General features: G+C 42.1%; 1 protein-coding gene across 5 annotated transcripts in view; it reads right to left on the bottom strand.

Annotated features, from left to right (window-relative positions):
* The window catches only part of LOC135217947 (retinol dehydrogenase 11-like), a 297,263-nt gene that overhangs the window by 181,576 nt on the left and 88,475 nt on the right, over positions 1–27,212 (bottom strand). The window lies entirely within an intron of this gene.

The raw sequence follows: 27,212 nt of genomic DNA, 5'->3' as shown, positions 1-27,212 counted from the left end.
AACCCGGTTACCAGCTGGTCGCTGCGAGAGCGGCCGCTGGCCTGGCGAGAGTCACCTGAGCGGTTCTCGCCAGCCTTCTGCTCCGTGCCGTGGTCTTGGCGCCGAGCGAACTCTGGCGCCGAAACTTTGGCTGCACGGTCTCGCCCGAGGGAGAAGCGTACACTCGGGTGATCTTCCCGCGGCACGAGGAGCCGAGGCCGGAACCTGGGCCGTAGCGCATCGCCGCTAGCACCGAGGCGAGGAAGTACCAGAGCTAACCGATACTCCTCTGGTCCCCGTCTATCTCTTCCTTACGGAAGGGGAGACGTGGCCCCGCTCCCGAAGGAGCAGGAGGACCAGCAGAAGGACCCCCCGTCCCACCGAGGTGGGACGGGCCCTTAGAAGTTCCCGAAGGAGACTTCTTAGGGGGGGGAGGCAGCCTTCTTCTTCTTCGGCTTATGGGCCTTAGAAGTCGAAGGGGAAGAGGCAGCAACAGACGAAGACGAAGATGACACCTTCTTCTTCGTCAGCTCACGCAGGACAGTCGTCAGGTCCTCCATCCAGGCCGGAGTCGGGCCTATTGCCGAAGCAACACGGCCCGACTGCACCTGTCCGGAAGGACCTGGGACTGGGGAAGACACACCATGGGCAGGACCAGCATGGACAGGCGCAGGAACCAGGAGCGACAGGAACAGCAACCACTCAGGAGCGGCAGGAACAGCGGCAGCGGTAAACACAGAATGGGACAGCCAAGCCAGTAGCGGGAACCACATCAGCGACAGGTACGGCAGGCCCAGCCATCGCCTCGTAGAATCATCGGCAGCCAGCGTGGTACTGGCGGCCGGTCCAGGGGCGAGCTGCTGGAACAGCGGAAGTCTGGGGCAGGCAACACGAAGAAAACACAGGCGGCGGCGGCATACCCCTCCTCGGTACGGCGGCGACCGGCCCTAGAAGCGGCAGACGGCGTCACCGACACAGCATGGGGAGTGTAGACCAGCGGGGGGAAGCAGCATAAGCGGCCGTGAAGGTTGTAGTGGAGACCACTCCAAGGTCACCGCCCCAGACCTCGCTAGACGCTGCAGCAGATCGTGGATGCTAGGCACGCCCTGCAGCCGCAGTGGCCCATACCTGTCCAAGGTCGTCTCCCACGGATGTAGCACCTGCGGTAGCACAGACAGATTAGTAAGAGGGGTTCCCTCACGCACGGGGGGGGAGACATGCCCCACCCCGAACGGAAGGAAGACATCAAAAACAAAATACGAGGAAGCTGAGCGGGGGGGGCAGGAAAGAAGACGAAGAATCGGATACCAAGGGAGTCGCGGGAGAGCTTTCCGACGACTTCCTGGCAGACCTTCGCTTCCCCTACCCCCGCACAGCAGTGAAAAGTAATATGAAAATGAAACAGAATACTGCACTTGCGATTCACTTCATAGAACTTAAAGGGGGAAAAATCAATTCCCGGTAAGAGCGGAAACTTGATCCATAATAATATGATGCTAACATAAATATATATGAAAATGAACAATACTGCACTTGCTATTTTCACTTTCACAGCAATAAATCGTAAGGATTAATTCCCGGGTAAGAGCGGAAATTGATCCAAAATTAAATTTGATGCAATTAATAAATGAAAATGAAAAGAAAACTGCATTGCGAATCCACTTTCATTGCATTCTATTCATACAAAATAAGAGGCTCTTGCCGAGCGCAATCAAGCTCTCGGCAACGAACGCACAGGGCAAAAATATAATGAAAAAGAGTACTTACATCTTTCAATTACACACTTTCGCCCAAAATACATGACTCGGCGCGAGTGCGCCCGCCCTCGGCACCGAGACACAATTCAAGGGTAATTCATGAAAAGAGCGGAAATCGCCGTCTCTACGGCGATAGCTCCATGTTGATTCATAATTAAGTAATGAAAATGAAAACAGTGTACTTACAGTTTCATTTTCAAGTCAAACAAACCATTAGTAGAAAACCCAATATAAACAAAGCATACGACGATGAAGCGGGCAGAGAGCGATGACGAACACGTCCTTCACACCCGCGGCCGAAAGCAAAAGTGATTCTTCACCTCTCGGGCGCGCGGGCGCGCGCACGATCGGACAAGCAGTTAACTACCGTTCTCCCCTTGTTCGAAGCTTACGACCGTCCCAGCTGCCGCTAGTTACCTTCCTATTGTTAAAGGACCGAGGGTTTGAATTACGTATCGGAACAAATATCATTTTCCTTACGTCCGTGCGGTAACTCTTCCTGAAAAATCATACGTGCGATTGTGGTAATGTTTGCACCATTTTAAATTAGCCATTACATAAAGTTTTATATATGAAAATGTGCGCAATTCCATGTAAAATACAACAAAAAATAAATGAAGGTTGTAGCTTTTCTCATTTTCGAAATATTTGCATATAAATCACGATATAGAAAAAAAAACCACATTCGGTCAACTTTGACTCTACCGAAATGGTAGAAAAACGCAATTGTAAGCTAAACCTCTTATAGTCTAGTAATATTCAGTCATTTATCTTCATTCTGCAACAAATTTGAAGTCTCTAGCACAATATTTAGATTTATGGTCAATTTAAAAAAAAAAACTTTCCTTCCCTCCGCGCGCGGATTCTCCGCCGCAAATCTCCGAAATGCGTACGTCACATTCTCGGAATATTTGCTCCATTTCATATTAGGCATTTCATAGAGTTTTATAAATGAAAAGGTGCGCAATTTCATGTAGAATAAAACTAAAAATATTTGAAGGTTGTAGCTTTTCTTATTTCCGAAATAATTGCATATAAAAAAATACAAAAAATTCAACATTCAATCATTTGTCTTCATTTTGAAAAAAATAGGAAGTCTCCAGGACAATATTTCGATTTATGGTGAATTTTGGAAAAAAATAATTGTTTATGTCCACGCATTACGAATTCATGCATCATTTTGTTATAATATTTTCTCTGTGTTGCTTTTATAGTTTTACAATGTGTTATATACCAAAATGATCGCAATTTAGTGTACATTACAACAACAAAAATTAACTCGTTACCTTTAAACGTTTTGCGCATAGCGCGATTTGAATACAATTATATATGGTATTTTGTTTTCGCGCTATCATATATCGCATTATTTATATATGATAATAATAATTTTTTTTCATTTCTGATGGTTGCATACTAAACTTCAGGCAATGACAAAAAAAGGAGCCAAAAATGAACTCTTAATCTTGAAAACTACGCGCGCTTTGATTTTTTGAAACAAATCTTTTTTTCGCTTCCGCGCTCACTCTGAAACCCCCTTGGCACACGGAAGACGATTTTTAATATACCCCTTCGGCGTTTAAGGGTTAACTGAAATTTTTTCATCCAAACTTTTATAACATGGGTAACAAAAAGGATTAACAGAGGAACAAGAACCTACATTAACCCTTAAACGCCGACTGGACGTATTTTACGTCAACATTTTTTGTCTCTCGGGTGCCGACTGGACGTATTTTACGTCAACATTTTTTGTCTCTCGGGTGCCGACTGGACGTATTTTACGTCGACATACAAAAGTTTTTTTTTAAATTCGCGGAAAAATACTTTTAGTGCTACCAGCCGAAAACTCTTGAATCACGCGCCTTAGGGGAGGCTGGGAGTTCACGGATCAAGGTGTTGTTTTGTTTACAATCGTTACGCAGGCGCGCAAGAGCGAATTTCTTTCTTGCCGCACTAAAAAGTATCTGACACATCTCTGAAATTATTTCGTCAATTTGACAATTTTTGTACCATTTTAAAATAGCAGTTACATGGAGTATTATATATGAAAATGTGTGCATTTTTATGTAGAATACAATAACAAAATACTCATGATTGTAGCTTTTATCAGTTTTGAGATATTTTCATATAAATAATGATAAGTGCCAAAATTTCAACCATCGGTCAGCTTTGACTCTACCGAAATGGTCGAAAAACGCAATTATAAGCTAAAACTCTTATATTTTAGTAATATTCAATCATTTACCTTAATTTTGCAACTAATTGGAAGTCTCTACCACAATATTTTTCGTTATTTAGGTGAATTTATGAAAAAACTTTTCCTTACGTCCGCGCGGTAACTCTTCCGAAAAAAATCATACATGCGATTGTGGTAATGTTTGCACCATTTTGAATTAGCCGTTACATAAAGTTTTATATATGAAAATGTGCGAAATTTCATGCACAATACAACTAAAAACAACCCATGGTTGTAGCTTTTGTCAATTTTGAAATATTTTCATATAAAAAATTTTAAGTGACAAATTTTCAACCTTCGGTCAACTTTGACTCTACCGAAATGGTCGAAAAACGCAATTGTAAGCTAAAACGCTTATATTCTAGTAATATTCAAGCATTTACCTTCATTCTGCAACAAATTGGAAGTCTCTAGCCCAATATTTCGATTTATGGTGAATTTATGAAAAAAATGATATTGTTATGATACAATAAAGTTTCATACATACTTACCTGGCAGATATATACATAGCTAAGACTCCGTCGTCCCCGACAGAAATTCAAATTTTGCGGCACACGCTGCAGGTAGGTCAGGTGATCTACCGTCCTGCCCTGGGTGGCAGGATTAGGAACCATTCCTGTTTTCTATCATATTTTCTCTCTTCCACCTGTCTCTTGCGGGGAGGCTGGGTGGGCCATAAATCTTATATATCTGCCAGGTAAGTATGTATGAAACTTTATTGTATCATAACAATATCATTTTCATACAATCAACTTACCTGTCAGATATATACATAGCTGATTGACACCCTTTGGTGGAGGATAAGAGACAGCTAACATGGAATAGACAGGTAAACAACATATGTTGTAGGTATAAATAAACCTTGGTTCCTATCTGATAGGTGGTAGAAACTTTAGCGAGATATGTGATCTGTGGCCAAGAGTTTTTGTGGGTCTGCCGATGGGGTCTTATCCACTTACTCGGCAGAGCCTAAAAGGTACTTGTCAATGGGTGCTAATCTACTTATATGACAATACACCTATGCCTATTGGCATAACTAAGGAGCGCAACACCGATCCCGATCACCTGATCCTAACACGAGGGTTCGCGCTCAAATTGAAAAGAGTTATCCCCACACTCCTTTCAAAAACCCCAATAATTTCACTAAGTTAAATAACTTTAACTCAAAGTTAAGGATCAGTGTCGGCTCCTTATCCCAGTAACGTATCCGCAGAAACGTATAAACCAAAAGAGAAGGATCTCTCGTAGGTTAACTTGACATCCTTTGTGTAATGAGAAGTCAACACAGAGTTGCCTCTACCGTACAACACAGCTAATATGTCTTATATGACATATTGTTATGTAAAGAACAAGAATTTGCAAAAGCGCGCACTTCCTGCACTTTTAATTCTAGGCTGTTTGAAGGAATCAAGTCACTTATGAAGTGCTTAGGAGATCTCCATGTTTCAAAGAAGACCAGGGCTTTCTTGAAATGGATCTCTCCCGTCTGAAGCCTGAAGCCTGGCAGGAACCTCGCCCCTGGCTGGTGCTTCGCTCTTGGTTGGAGCCTAGCGCTTGTCTGGTACCTTTCGCTTGACTGGCGCCTCGCAGCTGGTTGACGCCTCGAGCCTTAGCTGGAGATTCGCGCCTGGATGACGCCTCGCGTCTGGCTGGCGCCTCACGCCTCGCTGGCACCTCGCGCCTGGCTTGAGCTTCGCACCTAGCTGGCACCTCACGCCTGGTTGGCTCCTCGTGCCTGGCTGGTGCCTTGCACCTGTTGGCGTTTCGAGTTTGCCTGATGTCTGGCTGACTCCTCGCTCCTGGTTCCAGGTTGGCTCTGTTTTAGCATCTAGAGCCTGGCTGGATCCTTCCCACTTGCTTGTGTTTCTAGCCTGGTAGAGCCTCGAGGTTGCCTGGCGATGTACACATCGGACATTCTTATCTGTCCGATTTGTTCGCCTCTAGCGCATATGCGCCAGGTTGGAGGCCCGCTCTGTCTCTTCATCAGACAATGACATTACGGCACTTGGCGTCTGGCTTGCGTTACATTGTCTCAAAGTCCTGAAGAACCACCATGGTTCATCAGGAGAAGAACGGAAGAAATTCTTCCACTCTGAGCTTTCGGCCTCTCCGACAATGGGAGGTGATTGTATCCAGCTACATCTAGTAGACAACAGGAATCTAACAGTGCGAGAGATAAGAGTCTTTATCCGATGAGGATCCTTCGTGATTACTTCCTTTGCTAACGAGATCTCTTCTGAAATGATGATGAGGTTTCTCGTTGCCGAATCTTCCCTATCCTTGCTCTAAGGAAGGGAAGGAGCCTGGAAGCCGAAGGTAACTCCGAGCTGAAATTGGGCGGACCCCTGATTTCTAACTCCAATGTATCTCTCTGAATGTCTTCTGGGATCTATTTCGAGTCCTCCTCATATTCAAAAGACTCTGTAGAAAATTTTTTCAAAAATGTTTTAAACCATTTCTTCTTTCGTAGAAGAAAACATAAGTACCCTGTCTGGACAACGAAACTTCTCTCCGAAATCGTTGAGTCAGGAATAGAGGGTTAAATTTCTTTTAACAGACATATGCTGATAAAAAAAAAAAAAAAAAATCATTGCCAAGTCTCCACTGAATAAAATGCGAGATTCCAATGCTCAAAAACTAATATTTTCTTGGCAGTTTAGGGCCAAGAGAAAACCAAGAATTCTCTCCTAAAATTTTCCAAGAAATTTTTATGAGGAGCAGTTCCATCTTGTCAGAACACGGAATCTGAGGCCCAAAATAGGATCCCATTCTAAGTATAAGATCTCCTACCTTTATCGTATAGAGGTATTGTATAAGATCCCGAAGATCTTAATTCTCTGCTATCTCTAATACTCTTTGTCGAGACAGAGTATATCATTTTACTGTACTCATTGAAAGCAGAAAATACAAAGGTGATACTTCCCCCTGAAAGGGAAGAAAACCACTATGTGGTTCACAGAGGTATCGGAAGAGGACAGTTTCCCCCTTCCACCTAGCACGATCTTCAGCCACTCTGTCTTTAGCCTGTTTGAAGGAATTATCAAGCTTCTCTTGAAAATCTTCTCATTCATGTTTACTTCTGGTCAGTCTGCACGCAGACAGACTCAGATTGGATAGGTTTTTCAGGTCCATTATTTATAATAGATTCCGATAAAATCTCTAATCTCTTAGAAAAACCCTTCCGACCCATGCTGAGGGAATAACGTGACCTCTGTGAATCCAACCTCTCTACGGCCAAAATGAGGCATTCATCTTCTTCCTTTGACGCCCATTTATCTTAATATCTGTTAAGAATAAATATAACTAGGGGAAAAAAAACTAAAGTTTATTCCCCATTAACAGTAAAGATGGCATATTGTTACCTTTTGTTCGAGAATAAGGCAGCAGTTTGTAGGAAGAAAGTCCTTATTACACCTCGCGAAGAGATCTATAAAGAAGGTTCTCTCAGACTTCACAACTCTTCCAATAAATGTTATACTGATGTTTAACAGTTATCGTTGATCGAGAAGGTTGTCTTGGAAGTGGAAACTGATACCACGAACCTCTTGATATCGTTTCGTTCCGTGTTCTTGTTCTCAATAGCTTCTATTTGTAAACGGGAACAGTCGAGTAAAAAGAGAAATTCTCGATGCTCCTAGAGATAAGATAGAGACTGATGGACTTATAGGTTAATAATTCGCTAAATCGAGAAAAGATCCTGTTAGGTGAATCTTACGCTTCTGGCTTGCGCCGGGATGGAGCTATTAAAACGTATTATAGTCCATCCAGGGACATCCTTCTGACACGAAAAGGATGTTTCCCATCGAACTCATCCATCTTCTCCTGAGCAAAATTCGATTCTAAAAGATTATGCTGTCTTCATGCGTTTCTATAAAGCATGAGATAATTATCTCATATCGTGCTCTGCCGTATAAGAATCCTTTATAAAGCTGCACATTTTAGGTAAACATCATTAATCTAGGAAAACTATGTAAGGATGTTAAGAAACTGTAGTCTACTTCGGTGTGTGCATATGACTTGACCATACCGTAGTCTAAAGGATGATTTTCTTTTACATTCTTTCTTTCCTCCGAGGCCGAGGGAGAATGGAAAAAATTCTATCTTTGTAATACAATTTAGTGTTAGACAAAGGAGATCCTAACAAGAAGCAAGGATCGAAGAGAATCATTCCAGTTTCCTATTACATGGACATAAAGCTGTAATGAAACGGGTTGCTAAGGTCTTGTAATCTGAAAGACCTGCACCCTCATTGACTTCCTAGTCTATTATGTCTTCCATCTCTTGTTCCAAATGTTGGTAGAAGAGAGGGAGTCACTTAAGGACAGAGCCTCTCTTCACAAAGAGAAGGACTATTTCTCGGAAACAAACCCTCATGACAGAGATGAAATCGCTTAGGCGAAAACTAATTCCGTGTCATGAAAAGATTGTTCTAGTTAGAAAACTTCCCACAGTCTCAGTCCATCCTGACACGGGCTACGGTCGCCTGTGCGACATCTTGTGTCCCTGTCAGGAAAACAACTGATCTTGTGACAAATCTCAAAATAGGAGAGTCTTTGTGAAATCTATTTCCAAACACAAAAAGTTTGAGATCCTGGCGCCTGACGTCTGGCTGACGCTTCGCGCTTGGCTGACTCCTCACATCTGGAAGAGGCCTCGCGCCTGGAAGACATCTCGCACTCAACTGGCGTCCTGGCTGGCGCCTCGTGCTTCGATGACGCTTCACGTCCGGAATGAGTCCTGGCTAGAGTCTCGCGTCCGGCTGATTCCACGCCTCTGTATGACGCCTCGCGCCTGGAAGACGCCTCACGTTTAGCTGGCGTCTTGACTTGCGCTTCGCGTCTGGTATATGCCTCTCTCGCTCTCGATCTAGACCGAAAATCTTCTTCTACTTGTTTAGAAGACGAAGCTTCATGTCTGAAAGACACCTCATTTTTTGGCAGGAGAGAGAGGACGAGACTTCTTGATCGGAAGAGAAACGTCCTTCTTATGAGGAGGATGTCTAGCCATAACTCCTACCAAGGAGGCTAGCTTCTCTTGAACAGCCAGAAGGATACTCTTAGAAGCTTCTCCCGCGTCCTCTTCAATGGGAGGGGAGGGAGACCTCGTAGGAGCACGATCCTCTACGTCCATATAGGGGGACATCGACACAACTTCGCCTTCCTGATCGAGGAGGGAGCTTCATCAGTGAAGCGCTCTGCCTAGAGTTCAAAGAAGGTTCTACCAAAGCCTTTTCAGGGGCCTGGAAAGATCCGAGTCTTTCCACCCTCGATTAGGTGAATGAGAAGCAGAAGAGAGAAACTCTCGCAGGACACTTTTTCTGAAGCGGTCCTGAGGAGTCTGTTGCGAGAAAGATATCTTGCATCTTCAAGAAAATATCTTCGTCGATGAATCTTCTTTCTCCTTATCCACCAAGACTCTTGATAGGTGCCTCGTCCGAGTTCTCAGAGACTTCTAGCGGACGGGATTCCAGAAGGAAGAGGTCCTCTTTCCGAGAAGGACCCTCCTTAGTACTCCAACCAACGAAGATATCTGCTGTAGTAACTTTCCCAGGATCTTCTTAGCTACTTCTTACTTCTCCGTATCCGATCTAGGGGAAGGAGGATAGACTTCCGTAATACTTTCCGGGATATAATCCAGTTACTTAGAGATTTCTAAGAACTTTAGAAGGTCTCGAAAATTCGTCAGAACTTCCTCCTTTTCGATGATGAATCGGATAACGAAATCACTATTATAGGATACCTTTCCAACGGTTATCCTTGGCAGTCTGGGACGCTACTACAGATCCTGCCGAGGGGACGCCCGACCGGAGGTGATTGTCTGAAACCTCCTTACGGCTTTCGACATTCCTTCTCCTCTGGGTTTGTGAGCTTGGAAGAGGTCTAGGCCTGAGAGCGAGACAGAGCCAATCGGACACACCCTCTACTAATTAGGACGCCTTTCCAATGGCGAACTTGGCAGTCTGGGACGTGCTACAGAACCTGCCGAGGGGACGCCTGACCGGTGGGGATTCTCTATAACCTCCGTAAGGCTTTCGACTTTCCTTCTCCTCTGGGCATGGGAGCTTGGAAGAGGTCTAGGCCTGGGAGCGAGACAGAGCCGATCAGACGCACCCTCCACTGCAAAGGGGAACACTAAAATCACTTCTTACCTTTCAATAGCTCGTATTTTGAGCTACATTCCTTTGTCTTCAAATTGCAATATGAATTTGAAGATTCTGTGAAGTAAGAAGGAGATAAGGATACAACACTACTAGTATTGTTAATGCTCTAACTGCTCGTTAGTACGAGAGCTATAAAAACTTCTAAAGGAAGCGTAACTAATTCTATTTTTCTGACTTCCTCAAGAAGGAAGTTAGCTTAAACTTCCTCAATCAATTCTAACATTTACTACACGTTATTAATGAATAAATATTAAAATTTCCCTTCTTGCAAACTATGTGAGTGTCTACCGAAAAGTTCGGTAGTTACACGTAAACAATTCTTCGAAATTTTTGAAGCCAAAGTTATTAAAACAAATTAATATGCGTATGCCGAACCAAAGACCCAGTACTTCCCTGCAAAAGATAGCCCAGAAGATCGATGGCGATGAAATCCAAAAATCAGGTCAGGAGGAACTGCAAACGTTGTTTACATTCCAAGCGACAGAGAAAATATGATAGAAAACGGGAATGGTTCCTAATCCTGCCACCCAGGGCAGGACGGTAGATCACCTGACCTACCTGCAGCGTGTGCCGCGAAATTTGAATTTCTGTCGGGGACGACGGAGTCTTAGCTATGTATATATCTGACAGGTAAGTTGATTGTATGAAATAACATTTTCTTTACGTCCGCGCGGTAACTCTTCCGAAAAAATCATACGTGCGATTGTGGTAATGTTTGCACCATTTTAAATTAGCCGTTACATAAAGTTTATATGAAAATGTGCGCAATTTCATGTAGAATACAGCAACAAATAATTGAAGGTTGTAGCTTTTCTCATTTTTAAAATATTTGCATATAAATCACGATAAATAGAAAAAAACCCACGTTCGGTCAACTTTGACTCTACCGAAATGGTCGAAAAACGCAATTGTAAGCTAAAACTCTTACAGTCTAGTAATATTCAGTCATTTATCTTTCATCTTGAAACAAATTCAAAGTCTCTAGCACAATATTTAGATTTATGGTGAATTAAAAAAAAAAAAACTTTCCTTCCCTCCACGCGCTGATTCTCCGCCACAAACCTCCGAAATGCGTACGTACCATTCTCAGAATATTTGCTCCGTTTCATATTAGGCATTTCATAGAGTTTTATATATGAAAATGTGCGCAATTTCATGTAGAATAAAACGAAAAATATTTGAAGGATGTAGCTTTTCTTATTTCCGAAATAATTGCATATAAAAAATTATATAAAAAATTCAACATTCGGTCAACTTTAACTCGTCAGATATGGTCAAAAACTGCATTTGTAAGCTAATACTCTTACAGTATAGTAATATTCAATCATTTGTCTTCATTTTGAAAGAAATTGGAAGTCTCTAGGACAATATTTAGATTTATGGTGAATTTTTGAAAAAAATATTTGTTTACGTCTGCGCGTTACGAATTCATGCATTATTTTGTGATAATATTTTCTCTGTGTTGCTTTTATCGTTTTACAATGTGTTATATACCAAAATGATAGCAATTTAGTGTACATTACAACGAAAAAAAAGTAACTTGTTACCTTTAACCGTTTTGCGCACAGCGCGCTTTGAATACAATTATATATGATATTTTGTTTTTGCGCGATCATATATCGCATTATTTATATATGATAATGATAATTTTTTTCATTTCTGATGGTTGCATACTAAACTTCAGCCAATGACAAAAAAAGGAGCAAAAAATGAACTCTTAATCTTGAAAACTAAGCGCCTGTGATTTTTTGAAAAATGAAGTTTTCATAATAAAACTAATATTGTAATACTCACCTGAACTAGCCCTAATCCCAATTAGCCCGAACAACTCTCAATTACCCATCCCACCAGTGGGAAATTTGTTTTTAACAGTCAGCGTTGCCAACGCTGCAGGTAAAAACTTCCTTGAGTTACCATCCCAGACGGTTGGCAACGCTGGTACAGGTGTGTGTCATTACTCTTATCTTCCTCAATTGCTTATCTGGTTCAGATTGATGTGGGGAAGGAGGGTGGGAATCATTCAGGTGTTCAGGTGAGTATTACAATATTAGTTTTATTATGAAAACTTCATATTGCAATACATCCCCTGAACACCTGAATTAGCCCGATTAACAACACTTAGAGGGGGAGGGATCAATCCTCTTGCCCGCCTCTTACTACCGTATAGATGGTAACTCATTCACTAATCTATCTAGTACCCTTATACAACTTAAACTCACTTGATCTGTTATTCCTTTCAGTGCAGAGAGTACTTCGATCGTCTGTAGAGTCAGTACTGTCTATGTCGTCTACTTCTTCCCAGCTGGATCCTCCAAAGCTCTGGGATGTGTAGGAATATGACGATCCTCCCATGTGGCTATTCATAGCCTCTCATGTATGGAGGTGCAAGTAGCGGCCGACACTATGGTCTAGCCTACGAGAGCACCCCCTCGGACTCTCGTAAGAAGACTGACTACTAACGTATCTAACTACGTTTAACCTATTCTAGTAACACTTTGTCCAGACCTCTGGAGACCAAAGCGGTTTCCTATCTAAATGTCAGAAAGACCTTAAACCTAATTTTATTCTACCTTCACCGACTTAACCTATACTTTCCCCAACTTAACCTAAATAATAGTGTTCGCCGCTACGAACGGGCTTAACGAGTAGCCTTCCGATGAAGTAAACTGAACGTCTCTTAAATAGAACGATGTAAATACTGAAACAGACTTCCAAGAAGCCGCCTCTAGAATTGAAGACACCGAGTAGTTTCTGAGAAAGGAAGATGATGTAGCCCTCCCCCTAATACTATGCGCTCGCGGTAGTATTGGATTTGTATTTACCGAATGCGAACCCGCATGAGCCTGTGATATTACCTCTCTTAGGAAGAAGCTAATCGCATTTTTCGAGATCGGCCGTGAAGGATTCCGAGGAGATATGAAAAGTGTCCGCGGGCGAGGGCGAAGTTTCTCTACCCGGGATAAATATACTCTTAGCGCTCGCACCGGGCATAATCGCATCTCTTCCGGGTCTCCATTGACGAAATCTCTCAAGGCCAATACCCTGAACGACCTTGGCAGTGTGTTCGCCTCCGACTCTGTCTTCGCCACGAATTCCGGCAGAAAAGACAAGAAAATATTGTCTCCTTTGTACGAAACGAGCCTAGATACTGCCTGCAGCTCACTCACTCTCTTCACTGTTGCTAATGCAGTAAGGAAGAGAACTTTCTTTGTTAACTGTCTTAATGTCAGATTCTCGATTGGTTCGAACTCTGGGGAACTTAGAAAACGAAGCACTACCGACAAATCCCATGGTGGTGCTCGATTCGGTAATCCTGGTCTTTCAATCTTAAAGGATCGTATTAGATCATGAATACACCTACTCGTTGAGATCTCTGGAAGGTGAAATTTAAAAGTATTACTGAGCATCGAGCGGTAGCCTGCTATCGCCGAGTGTGAAAGTATCTTGACTTTCCTAAGAAATAAAAGGAAGTCTGCTATTTTAGGAATTGAAGGTCTAGAAATAGAATGACCCTCTTTCCGACACCATCCCCTGTAAATAGTCCATCTGACTTGGTACAGTTTCCGTGTTGATTTCCTTAAGTTAAAAGAAAGCTGCTTAGCCACTTCTTTAGATAGTCCGGTTTTTCTTGCTGCTCGCTCGACAGTCTCCAAGCAGCTAGGTTTAGCATGCGAGGGTTCTGATGGTAGTGGTGGAAGTGTGGTTGTTTGAGTAGATCCTTCCGAATAGGAAGGAGCATGGGAATATCTATGATGAGCTCCAACAGTTCCGGGAACCATGGGCGTTGTGTCCAGAAAGGAGCTATCAGTGTCAAACTCACCTTGTCGCTCTCCTCAGTTCCTGATAACTCGATGGATGAGACCGAAGGGTGGGAACACATAAGCCTGCATGTGATCCCAGCTTTGTAGCATTGCATCTGTTCCTATTGACATCGGATCCACTACCGGGGAGAAATATATCGGCAGACGATGGTTTAGTTTCGTCGCGAATAGATCTACCGTCGCCGGCCACTTCCTGAGTACCTGAAGTACTACATCCTGTGTTAATGTCCATTCTCCTCCCAGTACCTGACGTGCGCGACTTAGAGAGTCGGCCAGAACATTGAGGCTTCCCGATACAAACTGGGGAAGGAGAGACACTCTTTGGTCTTCGCACCATCTCAGGATTCTTTGGGCTACTAGATTTAGTTCTGTTGATCTCGTTCCTCCAGAATTCTTGAGATACGAGATCGCTGTTACGTTGTCGCAAAACAATGCTATCACTCTGTTTTGTACTAGTTTCGAGAAATATTTGAGCGCTTCTTCTATCGCTTTGAGTTCCCGAAAATTGATTGATTCCTCTCTTTCCCGTTCCCTCCAAAGACCTGACGCCTGAGTTCCCTCCAAGGTTGCTCCCCAACCTTGATTTGAGGCATCTGTATATAGGTGAAAGTCTGGAATGAGCGAGACTAGGGACTTTCCGCGTGTCAGGTGCTTTTCTTCTGACCACCACAGAAGATCCGAGAGGCAAGAATCGCTCCAGCTTATAACTGCGTTCTCGTTTCGGAAGTCCCAGAGATTCCTGAGACGTCCCTGTAGCGAACGCATCCGGAGACGAGACCCTGGAATCAGAAAGGATAGAGACGACATTCTCCCTAATAGACTTCTCCATGATGACGCTATTTGTTCCCTTTTTGACAAAAACAGGTTCACTTGGTTTAGTATTGACTGTATTCTCTCTGGTGATGGGAAAGCCTTGAAAGGAAGAGAGAGAATCCTCATCCCTAAATAAGTCATAGATTGTGTTGGTACTAGAGAACTCTTTGCAAAATTCAGCCGAATTCCTAACATCCCGCATACGTTCAGAAGGAAGTCCCTCGCCTTTAATATCTCCTCCAGGGAGGAGGCTAGAATCAGCCAGTCGTCTAGGTATCTTAGAATTCTGTAACCCCGACGATGCATAATTGCCGATACCGGAGACATGACCCTCGTAAATACCTGCGGCGCTGTAGTCAGCCCGAAGGGGAGAACTTTGAACTGGAAGGTGCCGACGGAAGATACGAACCTGAGATATCTCCGAGATTCCGGATGAACCGGAATTTGGAGATACGCGTCCTTTAGGTCCACCGACACCATCCAATCCCCCCCTCTGACTGACCGTAATACAGACTGCGCGGTCTCCATGTGAAACCCCGCAGTTACTATCCATTTGTTGAGGTTCGAAAGATCTATTATCGGCCTCCACTTGCCCCCAGCTTTCGATGCAACGAAGATCCTGCTGTAAAACCCCGGAGATGGGGGGGCTGTTTCTAGTGCCCCCTTCTCCGAGAGTTCCTGAATCTCCTTTGTTAGAGCTATTCCTTTGATGGAATTCTGGGAATAACTCGGAAGGTATACGGGAGAGGGTGACAGAGGAGGAAGGGAGTGAAAGGGGATCCGATACCCCGCCCTCAGAACTTCCACCACCCAATCCTCTGCTCCCCACTCCTTCCATACCTGGTAGAAAGGGGCTAGACAGCCTCCTACCTGTGCAGACGAGGGACATGTCTCCTACTTCGTAAAATTCCGAGCCGACGAAGGTTTAGCGGATGATGAGGAAGGGCCTGAACCCGCCCTGTTCGCAAAGCGCACCTTCTTAGGTGATCTAGAGGGAGACTTAGAAGTCTGTCTTCTCATAGGGGAAGCCCTACGTGCTCCTCTAGGTGACCGGGAGCCCTGTGCTGCTACTCGAATCATGGCCTGTTGCGATTCGACTGCCGAATTGGAAGCCACGAAGTTAGTCATATTGGATACGTCTCCCTCCTTAAAAAGAGAATCTGCTAACGCTATGGGAGCTCTAAGTAAGACTCTCTTGTGTACGTCCGGATAATGAGGGTGAAGGTGGCTCAGATAGAAGTTTCTCCTCTTCTTCCCTACGAACGTCGTAGAGGAAGCTAGCACATTCGCCTGATGCGCTAAGCCCATCGAGACTGACGTTATCAAGTTGTCGAACAGTCCCGGATCTGAGGGAACGTAACCGTCATTTTTTAGAAACCCCATCAGGCTTGATAATATCCAGAGTGTGTGAGAGAGGGCCTCCGTCTGGTTACGCAAGACGTCCTCTAACACTCCCGCTTCTCTTAGCGAAATTCCTACGAGTCTAGACGCTGCCGGAGACCTACACAGAATCGCCTCAACCGATTCGTTGAGCGGTAACCTGGCCCCTGCCGAAGGGTTCCCCCGGACTGCATAAATCGCCTTACGCGGTGAGAGAAGCGAAATATCCTGTCTATTGGCAGCTACTGCCGCAGCCAACCTACCGTCTGCCTCTTGCATCGCTTGTTTGACGCGGTCAAACCAGACTAAACCGCACGAAAAAGGTGCTGGAGTTGGTTTGGTAGCATAGAATGTCTCAAATAATGACTGATTCGAAACATGTTGATCCTCCGGAGCTCTCGCTTGCGGGTAAAGCGCAGTCACATAATCCAGCATACGCCTATAATCATTGCTATTAGCCAGAGGACAGCCCAAGTCCAGCGGAATATCCCGAAGTTCGGGAATCGATTCCTCTTCCGCGGCCGCCGAACGGTTTGGGGCCAAAGAAGGCGGAGGAGGGCCAGAGTGCGGTCCATCCAACGATGAAAAGTCTCCTAGATTATCACTTAAACCTGGTTGCTGTCCTTCCGCCTCTGGAGCAATAGTAACCCATGAAAGAGGTGGAAGGGAAGAAAAGTCCTGGGGAGAAATCCCCCTGTTTCGGTGCAGAAGAAACCTGTCCGGGACCGAACCTACTGTGTTATATCTTGCCGAAGGAAAAGAGAGCGGAACCGAATGTGCCTGGATCGAGGAAGAGGAGGGAAGAATGAAAGGGGAAGAGATTACTCCAGAAGGGTCCGCAGCAGTAAACGTCGAAGCCGACAGCTGTACATCGCTCAATCGTGATGCCTCTCGACTAGGCGAAGCAGAAACGCGTATGTCAGAACTTTGTGTTACCTCAAACGCCTGAGATATATCCGCTGCCTTCTGAGCTACCGACTAGTGCGGGAGCGAAGAATCCTGTATTAGCCACTGATTAGGACCCAGAACTCCTGTTACGCAAGTCTGTGTTCCTCCCTGACCGGAGATACCCCTTACCGAAGCCGACTGTACTGAGGGCGTAAGAGAGAAAGACGAAGACGACGGAAAAGCTGGAACTTGTAATTTTACCTGAGACGAAGGAAGGCTTTGGAAAGAAGATGTAGGAAAGGTGGAAGGTGCGCGAGCCGCAGGAAAAGCAAGAGAAGAAGAAGAAGAAGAAGAAGAAGAAGGAGTCATAGAGGAAGCTAAAAGTGGCAAGGCAGAGGTTGTGGGAGCAGGAGGAGGAACTGCGGACGACCCGGAGGCGGCATGAGACTCTCTCTTAAGGGACATATAATACTGATTCTGACCCTCCTTGAAAGTCTTACAGCATGTCCTCCAAAAATTCTGGACATTCTTGTGTCACGTAATCTCTAATGTTCATAATACCATTTATAATGCAACCTTTAATCAAAAGCCTATAGCCTTTAGAGAGGCCCAAAAGATCTGCGTTTCTCTCTGCCAAGTCGATCCGACTACTACGGGAACTTCTTAGAACACCCGAAGGGGGGGCTCCTTGATCCGCATTACTAGAAGAAGGGGTAGGGAAGACAGATATAGGGGAAGAAGAAATAGGATCTTCTGAGACATAGGAAGGATAGTTGACAGCTAAAGGAACAGGATCCCGCACTTTCGGAACCGTAAACTTTACTCGTGTCCTCGAACCGGACCTAAACAGAAGAGAAGACGGAGAAACGTCTGCCTTAAGGCTGGATGCCAACGAACTCAGACTTGATGTCCGTCCAGGAGAACGACTCTGCACGCTCGCAAGCTTGTCCTCAATACCTAACTCGGACCCTATCGTCTTAGTCACCCCTATTCCCTGATCCTGGCTAAAATTTTCCAAATTAATTTTATCGAAACTACTAGGGGGTTGTAAGGGGGGGTCCTTCACTGCCTGCTCCGCGCCGAGGGGGCCGACAGAACCTGCCCACTTGGAGGCTTGTGGTTCTTCATTACCCTCAGCACCCGTTAGGGCTGGTTCTGGAACAGGCAGGGGAGCTGAAAGAGAATTATGATTAGACATCCTAACACTACTAGCATTTTCATCAGCAAATTGTTAGAAAAGACTCTTAATTAATTTTGTCATGCTATTTGCTATCCTATCCTCTATCTGTTTTACTACCTCATCACTAGCTAACTCCTTCGGTTGTTGTATAGGAGCTTGCGATCCTACAGATGACGCTGAATCTAATTTGCGTTTACTTCCTTTACTGGCTAACGACTTGCGATGTCGGATGTAGTCTTCCATCTCTTCAACTGTCCAGCTTGAACATTCTTCACACCGCGTTTCCACATCGCATTTAATTTTCCTACATACCTGGCATATAGAGTGTCTATCGTGTCTCAGAGTACTCATACGTCTCTTGCAGGAAGAGCAGGAGCGATGTGCAGTGGCTTCTGCCGACGTCGGAGAGATCAAAGACGGAGTCGAAACTGCCGGTGCTGAGGTGGAAGGTAGAAGCGAAGTCTTATCCATAATATCTGTATATCAATCCAATCCAAACAAAAACCAAGTCCCGTAATTCTTGAGTTCTTCGTCAATAATCGTAACCATCCGAGAGAGTCGGGCAAGGATCAAACTCGCGCTGCAGAAGGTCAACAACCTTCCCGCGGCGCGAACAAAAAGCAATTGAGGAAGATAAGAGTAATGACACACACCTGTACCAGCGTTGCCAACCGTCTGGGATGGTAACTCAAGGAAGTTTTTACCTGCAGCGTCGGCAACGCTGACTGTTAAAAACAAATTTCCCACTGGTGGGATGGGTAATTGAGAGTTGTTCGGGCTAATTGGGATTAGGGCTAATTCAGGTGTTCAGGGGATGTATTGCAATAAAAATTTTTTCCGCTTCCGCGCTCACTCTGAAACACCTCCGGCACACGGGAGACATTTTTTTTTTTACTGCTTCGGCGTTTAAGGGTTAATTGAGCTTTATAAGCTGTTCCCAAACCCAAATGCAGTTCAACTACTCTAAATCCCAAATTTTAAACAAGGTTTACGCTATCCAAAATATTTTAGGGGGGAGAAGAGGGGGATGGGCAAGGTAGGCCCTTTACTAGTCAAGACCTCCTGTTCTAGATCAGGCTAAATTAGAATGCATTCCTCTAGTTCACAATGATCCCTGGTCAGGTAAAGAACCAGCACCCTATGTTAAGCTAGATTGGGTTAGGTTAGGGTGCAAGCTTTTATCAATTTATAGTGCTCTATTACAGGTTGGGTTTATTACAACTTCTCTGTTCCAGAGGTCATTTATTCCTCACATAATTGGCTGTGGAACAGACTCCCAGAGGAAGTCATGCAATTGGAACTTCAGAAGTTCAAACAAAATTGCAATATATTACTACCATAATACTATATTCTCCTTGCATTTTAATGTTCATCTATTTGTTTATTTTTATTCGGTTTTCATAAAGTGGGGTCTTCTTTCTGTACTTCTCTTTACCAGTTCTTACTTCTTCCTAATCTTTACCAGTTCTTATTTCTTCCTAATAAACAACATAATCTTTGGAAGCTTGAATTTTCAAGTCAATGGCCCCTGTGGGCTTGTTCTATAGAAATAGGTTTCATCTTCTAATAATGAACCACTCAAGTTTTACACTACTGTAATATATGGATTTTACTATTCCAGTCGATTCAAATCAGTTTCCTGATTTCCTTCTTCAACATTACCTTTTTCTCCCTTAGGGTACCCATAACTGCCATGCAAGGGATAGGGAAAAATATAATGCAAGAATTGCAACACAAACGAAATAAGAAAAAAATTTTAATGCAAGCAATTGGGAAAAGACATTTTTCCAGTCTATGAGAAAAAGGCCTAACTGATCGGCTATGAAGTCAATAAAAGGTAATTTATATGCTATGTTCACCATAGTCTACCTCCAACAACAGTTTTTTGCACAATCTAAGCATCCAATCAACAAGTATCACAAAGAACCAACTGTGTTAATGTGCCTAGAAATGGGGTATTAATTAAAAACTTGGTAGACCTACAGTATGACTCCGCAAGGCTTATTACCTTGGAAATTGAGTTTTTCTATAGTACTATGGTTGCCTTTCAAGAATTGTTATTTTTTGGCAGCAAACTGTAATTAACCTCAAAACCGATATGTTATTGTATGCTGGCCATCCTGGAATGCCATCGCACATGCAGCATCATTAGGGAACTTTTGGTAAAAGGTGGAGTTTCCTTCACCAGGGGACCAGCCTCCACCCCCAACTAACATGATCTGCCAATGGCTCCAATATGCCTTGCGTATGCACAGAACCATTCCAGGGTGGCCATTATAACTATAACATGTCAGCTCTCTCTCCCACACAAAAACCCCAGTTCCCAAAGGGTCCCCGACAGAGAAGGGTGGTTGATAATAGACCACCAATGAACACCACCACATCTATCATTAACACCAAAAGTATACAAAAACTCAATTTCTGAGTTTAATATAAGCCACGCAGAGTTCTTCTAAAGCTTTATCAAAAGTTTTACATGAACCACTGGATTCTTAACACCCATCCAACAAAACACTAGGAATAAAATAGAGAGTCCAAGAAGCCTTAAGCTCTGCTTTCCATTAACAAGGCAATATGTACTTACTTTAACCAATTTGAATTAATGAAAAAAACACTCCGCATACTTTTTCAGTCTGACTACCTATTGCAAGACTAAAACTTGGTTAGGTTATGGTGTACCCCTGTACTTTCATAAATACCACAAATATTTTCATTTTGCCATTCAAATGTCAACTGCAAATTACCCATGTGATCTACAGTGCATTTCAGGGCCTTGTCTAATTGGTTTTTGTCAATAAAATCTTACCAAAGCATCGGATATGGCTCATATTTTGGAAATAACTATTTGAAGCCACGGCCTAATTGGCAAAAATATGCACTGATGTCTAATGTTGATAATTAAGGCACTTATCGGAGTAAATCACAGAAATTTCAAGGGAAACTTATCTAAATTTAGTAAGCACCCAGAGGGAGGCTACTTTTGACGTCAAGTATGACATCAGGCTTAATAGCCATGTTCCCAGTATAGTGTGACAATGATCGTGGAAACAATATTTGACCCTCTTGTTGAGAATTGTTGAGAATTACGATAATATTACGGTTTCCATTGGTGATACCACAGGTAATGAATAAGAATTTGGTATACTGTACTTTATAAATATGAAAACATTATAGCAAAGGAATTTGGTAAATATACATATTGCAATACTATTTTCATTGTACAATTTTACGTTGACTATAGGAATACATAGCCATTATAACCCAATTTCAATTTACGTTTTCTTGATCAGTTATGCAAAACTTTTGGAACTGGTGATACACAATCATATTGAAATGAAAATACGATAGTTTAGAGGTGTTTGGTAAGATATTTTGGCCCAAAATACCTGGTAACCTTGCAGAATAGTAAAATTCGCCGCGTCACCGACGACAGGGCATAGCCAGGTTATACGTGACTGCTGTTTCATCTGTGGCAAGCCTAGCAAATTGTCCTCGTGGCGGCTAGACTGCTTTGGTTTTGCGTGTTTTTGCAGTAACTTCAAATTCATAAAAAAATAAACATAGATAAAACCTGGAATACATAGGATCATGATAACCACTCAACAACATTAGTGTCAGTTTCAAGTGCAGAATAGTAAATGGGGAGTTGTGTGATATACTAAATACTTCGGATTTATTATTGGACTGATCACGCACTAAGGAAGTTAAGGTTAGAACATTTGCGTTATGTTACATTTATTTAGCAGGACTAAGCAGGTACACGTGAACCGGAACTTTTGGTTTTCACAGTGTGTGTGTAAGACTTGGTGCATATTTCATGTTAAAGGAAACGTGAATTGCTCCAAAGAACTGTAAGAGAGAGAGAGAGACCAGACTGATAAGAGAGAGACTGAGAGAGAGAGAGACGAGGAGGGAGAGGAAGAGAGAGAGAGGAGAGAGAGAGAGAGAGAGAGAGAGAGAGAAGAGAGGAGTAGGGTAGCTGTTTGTGTGTGTGAAACAAAACAAGAATCCCATATACTACAACTATTACTACTACTACTACCCACATCTGAGTCTTCATTCCTAAAGTATATGGGCAGGGTGTCTAGTAAAGTACGTCATACTACAGCATAAATGAGTGGGAGGGCCTTCAGTAATGAAGTTTCACTAGCCTCCCTCTGGGTGCTTACTAAATTTAGCTAAGTTTCCCTTAAAATTAATGTGATTTACTCCGATAAGTGCCTTAATTATCAACAGTAGACATCAGTGCATATTTTTGCCAATTAGGCCGTGGCTTCAAATAGTTATATCCAAAATATGATCCATATCTGATGCTTTGGAAAGATTTTATCAGCGAAAACCTATTACATATAGTAGTACCAATCTGTGGTGAGGGTTTTCTAAGAAAATTTTATGGAATATAGGTCGTTATTATATGCCAAAACTGAAGGGAATTACTCTGAAATATTTGCTAAACATGGTTTTTATGTATACAGTTGTTAATAATCAACATTCTTATGTTTTTCAATATCACATTTGAGAAACGTGGCAAACACGATGCCACATCTACAATCTCGATTCTCAGGTCTAGTATCGAAATCTGTATCTGTCAGTCAAGAACAATATACCCTTCGTTAAACTCTTAAGAATGGTCAAATCTTATAAGCTGGGGTCCTTTATGGTGAAGGTAAGGATTAACGGATGTAAATATAGTTGGCGCTCAAACACGTGTGTTTGTGTGTGATTAAATGCTTAAAAGATGTCTGTTATCTGAACTTTTCTATAAATTGAGAAATTTGAATATGAAACAGTTTTATTTTTCATCTTTGATGTTAATTTTTTTTCCTTGTGTAGAATGTTCCAAGACAACAGTCAACTGAATTTGAAAAAAGAATATTCGGGGGATAAGATGAAAAAAATCCAAATACCGTTGTTAGGATTGAAATTGGTCTAGCGTTGCCAAACATCAATCTAATAAATTTTAATGAGGTAAAGGGAGCAGTTTAGTAACTGAAATTGATAAATTTGCTCCAAAAATGATTAAATCGTAATTTTTGTACACAGGTCCCGATGACAATTGTATTAAACCAGTCATTAATATTAACATTATAAAGTGAAGAAATGTGGCTTGGTATTCTCTGACCTCGTGTCTCGGGCCAGGCACGGGTATATTATGAGCTGTAGTTGTCATTATAGGACAATACGTACAGCCTTTTGTAGTCACCATGGATGGTCAGAGTTCCTCAAGGAGTGTCATTCAAGGACAAGCAAGGCAAATTATTCATAATGTTTTAAGATGCTTCACAATGGAGAAACAGAACAGAGGACCAATTACTAATGTTGCAAATGCAACTTCGTACATCTGAGGCAACAAAAGTTAGTAGGCTACAGTTGAACAAATAAGTAAAGAAGCATGAGAGTCGCAAGAATTATCTGGTAACCCAGTTTTCGATTTAAAGAAGAGGAAAAGATCGAAACCTGTGACTGGTTTGGATGACTTTGACAAATGTTTGCTTCGTCGGATAATTCTCCAATTTTATGAGAGGAAAGAAATTCCAACCATTAATAAAGATTGTCTGAAATGAGGGAAAGAACAGGATTCAAAGTGGGTAGAGAATCTTTAAGAAAAATTGTGAAAGAAATTAGTTTCCAGTACGCAAAACTTGATGGTAGGAAATTTTTGATGGAACGAAATGACATGCAGTGCTTGCAAACAAGATTCCTAGAAAAAATGCAAACGTCAGGGAGAACAGACGAAATGTAATTTATCTGGATGAGACTTGGGTTAATCAAAATTACACTGTAGGAAAATGCTGGAAAAATTATAAATCCGAGAATGCTTCTGGAATTAAAGTGCCGTCAGGAAAAGATGGCCCACTTATAATTCTGCATTCAGGCTCTGCAGAAGGCTTCATTCCAAATGCTGAGCTCACATTCACTGCAAAGAATGACTGTGATTATCACCGTCAAATGAATCACGAAGTGTTTGAAGAATGGTTTCGTTGCCAGTTGCTCCCAAACATACTGCCAACTTCAATTATTGTGATGGATAATGCTCCTTATCATTCAAGGAAAGTAGATAAGACTATCAACGATGTCAAGCAAAAAGGGAGTCATCATAGAATGGCTCATCTCTAAAGGTGCGAAACCAACAGAGAAAATGTTGAAGGGTCAACTTTTAGAGATGGTAAAGGAGTACTCCATTAAAATAAAAAATACTTATGTCGTAGATAAAATTGCAGCAGAAAATGGAAATGAAATTAATTGGGGCCAAGTGAAAAGTTTCATTGCGAAACTAAACTAATTTAAGATGGCAAACCTATCGGAACTTACTAAAGAAGCTCTGGATACTGTGACACCTGAAAATTGGGAAAATGCCGTAAGACATGCCAAGCAATTGCAAGTGGAAGATGCAGCAAAAGATATCTTGATTGATAAATATATTGATTCACTTATTGTAAGTCTTGACTTCTGATGAGTAATCTTCTGATGAGGAGTCCTCTTAAAGCATCCCCCTCTCTCTCGTCTTTTTACGCTGTTCTGTACTGTTCTCTTTGAAAACCATTGTAGGGTAAAAAACTGCATGGTACAGGAGTGGACCATGTACGATCAACATGAACAACCCCAAAAAAAGTACATTATAACAAGTCCTGACATCGGAGATGGGCATCAGTCGCGACTTCTTGTTGGTGAGAAACGGAGCTAAAGACCTCTACTCTCCTTTCGAAGTAAGTATTTTCTCCAAAATTAGAAATTAAGGCCAAATTTTAAGATTTAAACAGAGGGTAGTGAAATGGCAGTACAAGGCAGTCCAAATCTCACCAAAACGCGTTTAACATTTTTACTTACAACTCGAAATATTTAGAAGCTTGATGCCATCTCGATGTTTACGGAGTTGCTTGTGTCAATAAACTAACCATTTCCTGTGATAAATCCGCATACCACATGTTCCCACAGACGCTGGGGCACTTTCATCACAACAATCGATGTGTAAGAGTTTAGTAAACAACTGTTTTAGTAGAAGACAACGACGAAGCGTGCACTTCGATCATTTTTTAAATAAATAGTAAAACATCAATATTTTACATATTTATGATGATTAATTTGAAAATATTCGTTATTGAAAAAGTAAATCAATTCTGACTCAAATTTAAGTAATTATTTATTGGAATTAGAAAGTTCTTTTAAGTCCTGTATTATGACATCACGACACCTTGACTTTCATACTTATTATAAATAATTGCTTTACTCAACTTTCTTGCAGAAGTTTACCAGTTATTCATGCATATTATCAGCTCTTCATGTAATTGTTATAATCATAATCCGCATATATATCTTTATTATTTACTTTTTGGATATATGAAGAAGTTTTACTGCCGGATTATCGCCGTAGTGTGACGCAATCGTTTTCGGTCCCCGGGCCTCTGTTTTCGCACCATAAGAAATTATGGGGCCGAATTTGCAATGACCAGAAAGTCGTTAAAAGAGGAAAGTTAACATTGAGGGGCATATGTTTTGATTGAGAAAAATACAAATTTATTCAATAGCTAGCTTGTAAAAAATACGTACTTGATTACAAAAAACTTGATTGACAACTAAGCAGCATACCTACTATGGGTTTCAGCGACAGTGCAAGCATGTTTTTGGGCAATACCTATTTCTGTAACGAACACTTATCAGAACGAGATTTTGCTATAGTGCATTACACCCAGTGCCATAATTTATAAGGGTATCGTGAATCACTAATCGTAAAGAATAACGACACTTGTCCTTATACCAAGAGAGAAAAACTCCATTATGCAGAAATGGTTACGAACACGCGTAAAAAGCTCCACCTACCCTCTCCCCCCCACCTTCCACCGCCACCCCTTTCCTTCTTCGTTCCTTCGCCTTCCTTTTTCTCTCTCTCTCTCTGTTGCCATTCGGTATGTGTTGACCCTTCAAACTGGGTATAATACTACACACAAAACGTTGAAATTGGTGAAATTAGGCTATGTATTAGAAGTATATATACATAAATATTAAAGCAATATTATCATTATTGCATTACTATGACTAGAATTCATGGAAACAGTTTATAATAATGAATCGGCGTATGTGTGAAGCCTCCACTAATGTGGCAACGATGATTTTGCCATTCTTTGCATGCAAACATTAAAGGTTACATTTATTTCTGGCATTCGGTTATTAAAGAAATTCAAAATACTAAAATAGACTGAAATCAATGAAAAGTGCTAGCAAAAACAAAAAAGCAAAGAAAAAATATATAATCCACTTATCCGTAGTCGTTCCTCTATGGTTTTCGGCAGCCAGATGTACGAAAACGTTAGAAACATTGGATTGTATCTACTTTAGAAATATCTGTAATTTTTCGGGGTAATTTGGTTACAAAAATGGGATAATATACATGAATTAAATTAAATTTTTTAAATAAAGTAAAGTTGAACTAAATAACGAGTAAAGTAAACAATTTAGGGAATAAAACTTTGCAGTTTCGTCGTCTGCTGTTCATAACTGTGTTTGTGCCGCGCGCGCTTAAGAACCAGGAACAGCAACTTGTTTAAAGTGCAATGTGGAGTGAATAGAGACCAAAATGAGTATAATAACAATCAAATAAGCACTGTGGAGTTTCAGTTGTGATGGCAGTAAGGATAAAACCCACCGATTACGTACAAGGTAAAAATGAATTCAGTTCAAACCATGACCCCGGGAATAAAAAGTTTCATACTTTCAGTAATATAGGCAACAAAATTTTGTTTTATTGTGCTGATTACAACTGCAATCTTGAGTAAGATCAATAAACGTTACATATATACGCTAACATTGTTCAAATGAGTGCTGGGAAGGCTGGGAAAGATGGTCGTCGTCACTGATCAGAACCTGTACATCCACACGGTAGCCGCCATATTGGATTTCAAAACTGCATGAAAACATATTTTACAATGAGCATCACATGCTTATTTTAGCTCGTATGGGGCTTCCATATATCACATTATGTTGACGAAACTTCAATCTTTTGAAT

Source organism: Macrobrachium nipponense, chromosome 19 (assembly GCF_015104395.2).
Source record: "Macrobrachium nipponense isolate FS-2020 chromosome 19, ASM1510439v2, whole genome shotgun sequence".
In the NCBI taxonomy this organism is placed as follows: Eukaryota; Metazoa; Arthropoda; class Malacostraca; order Decapoda; family Palaemonidae; genus Macrobrachium; species Macrobrachium nipponense.
Note: the sequence above shows the minus strand (reverse complement) of the source record. Positions and strands in the feature narration are given on the sequence as shown.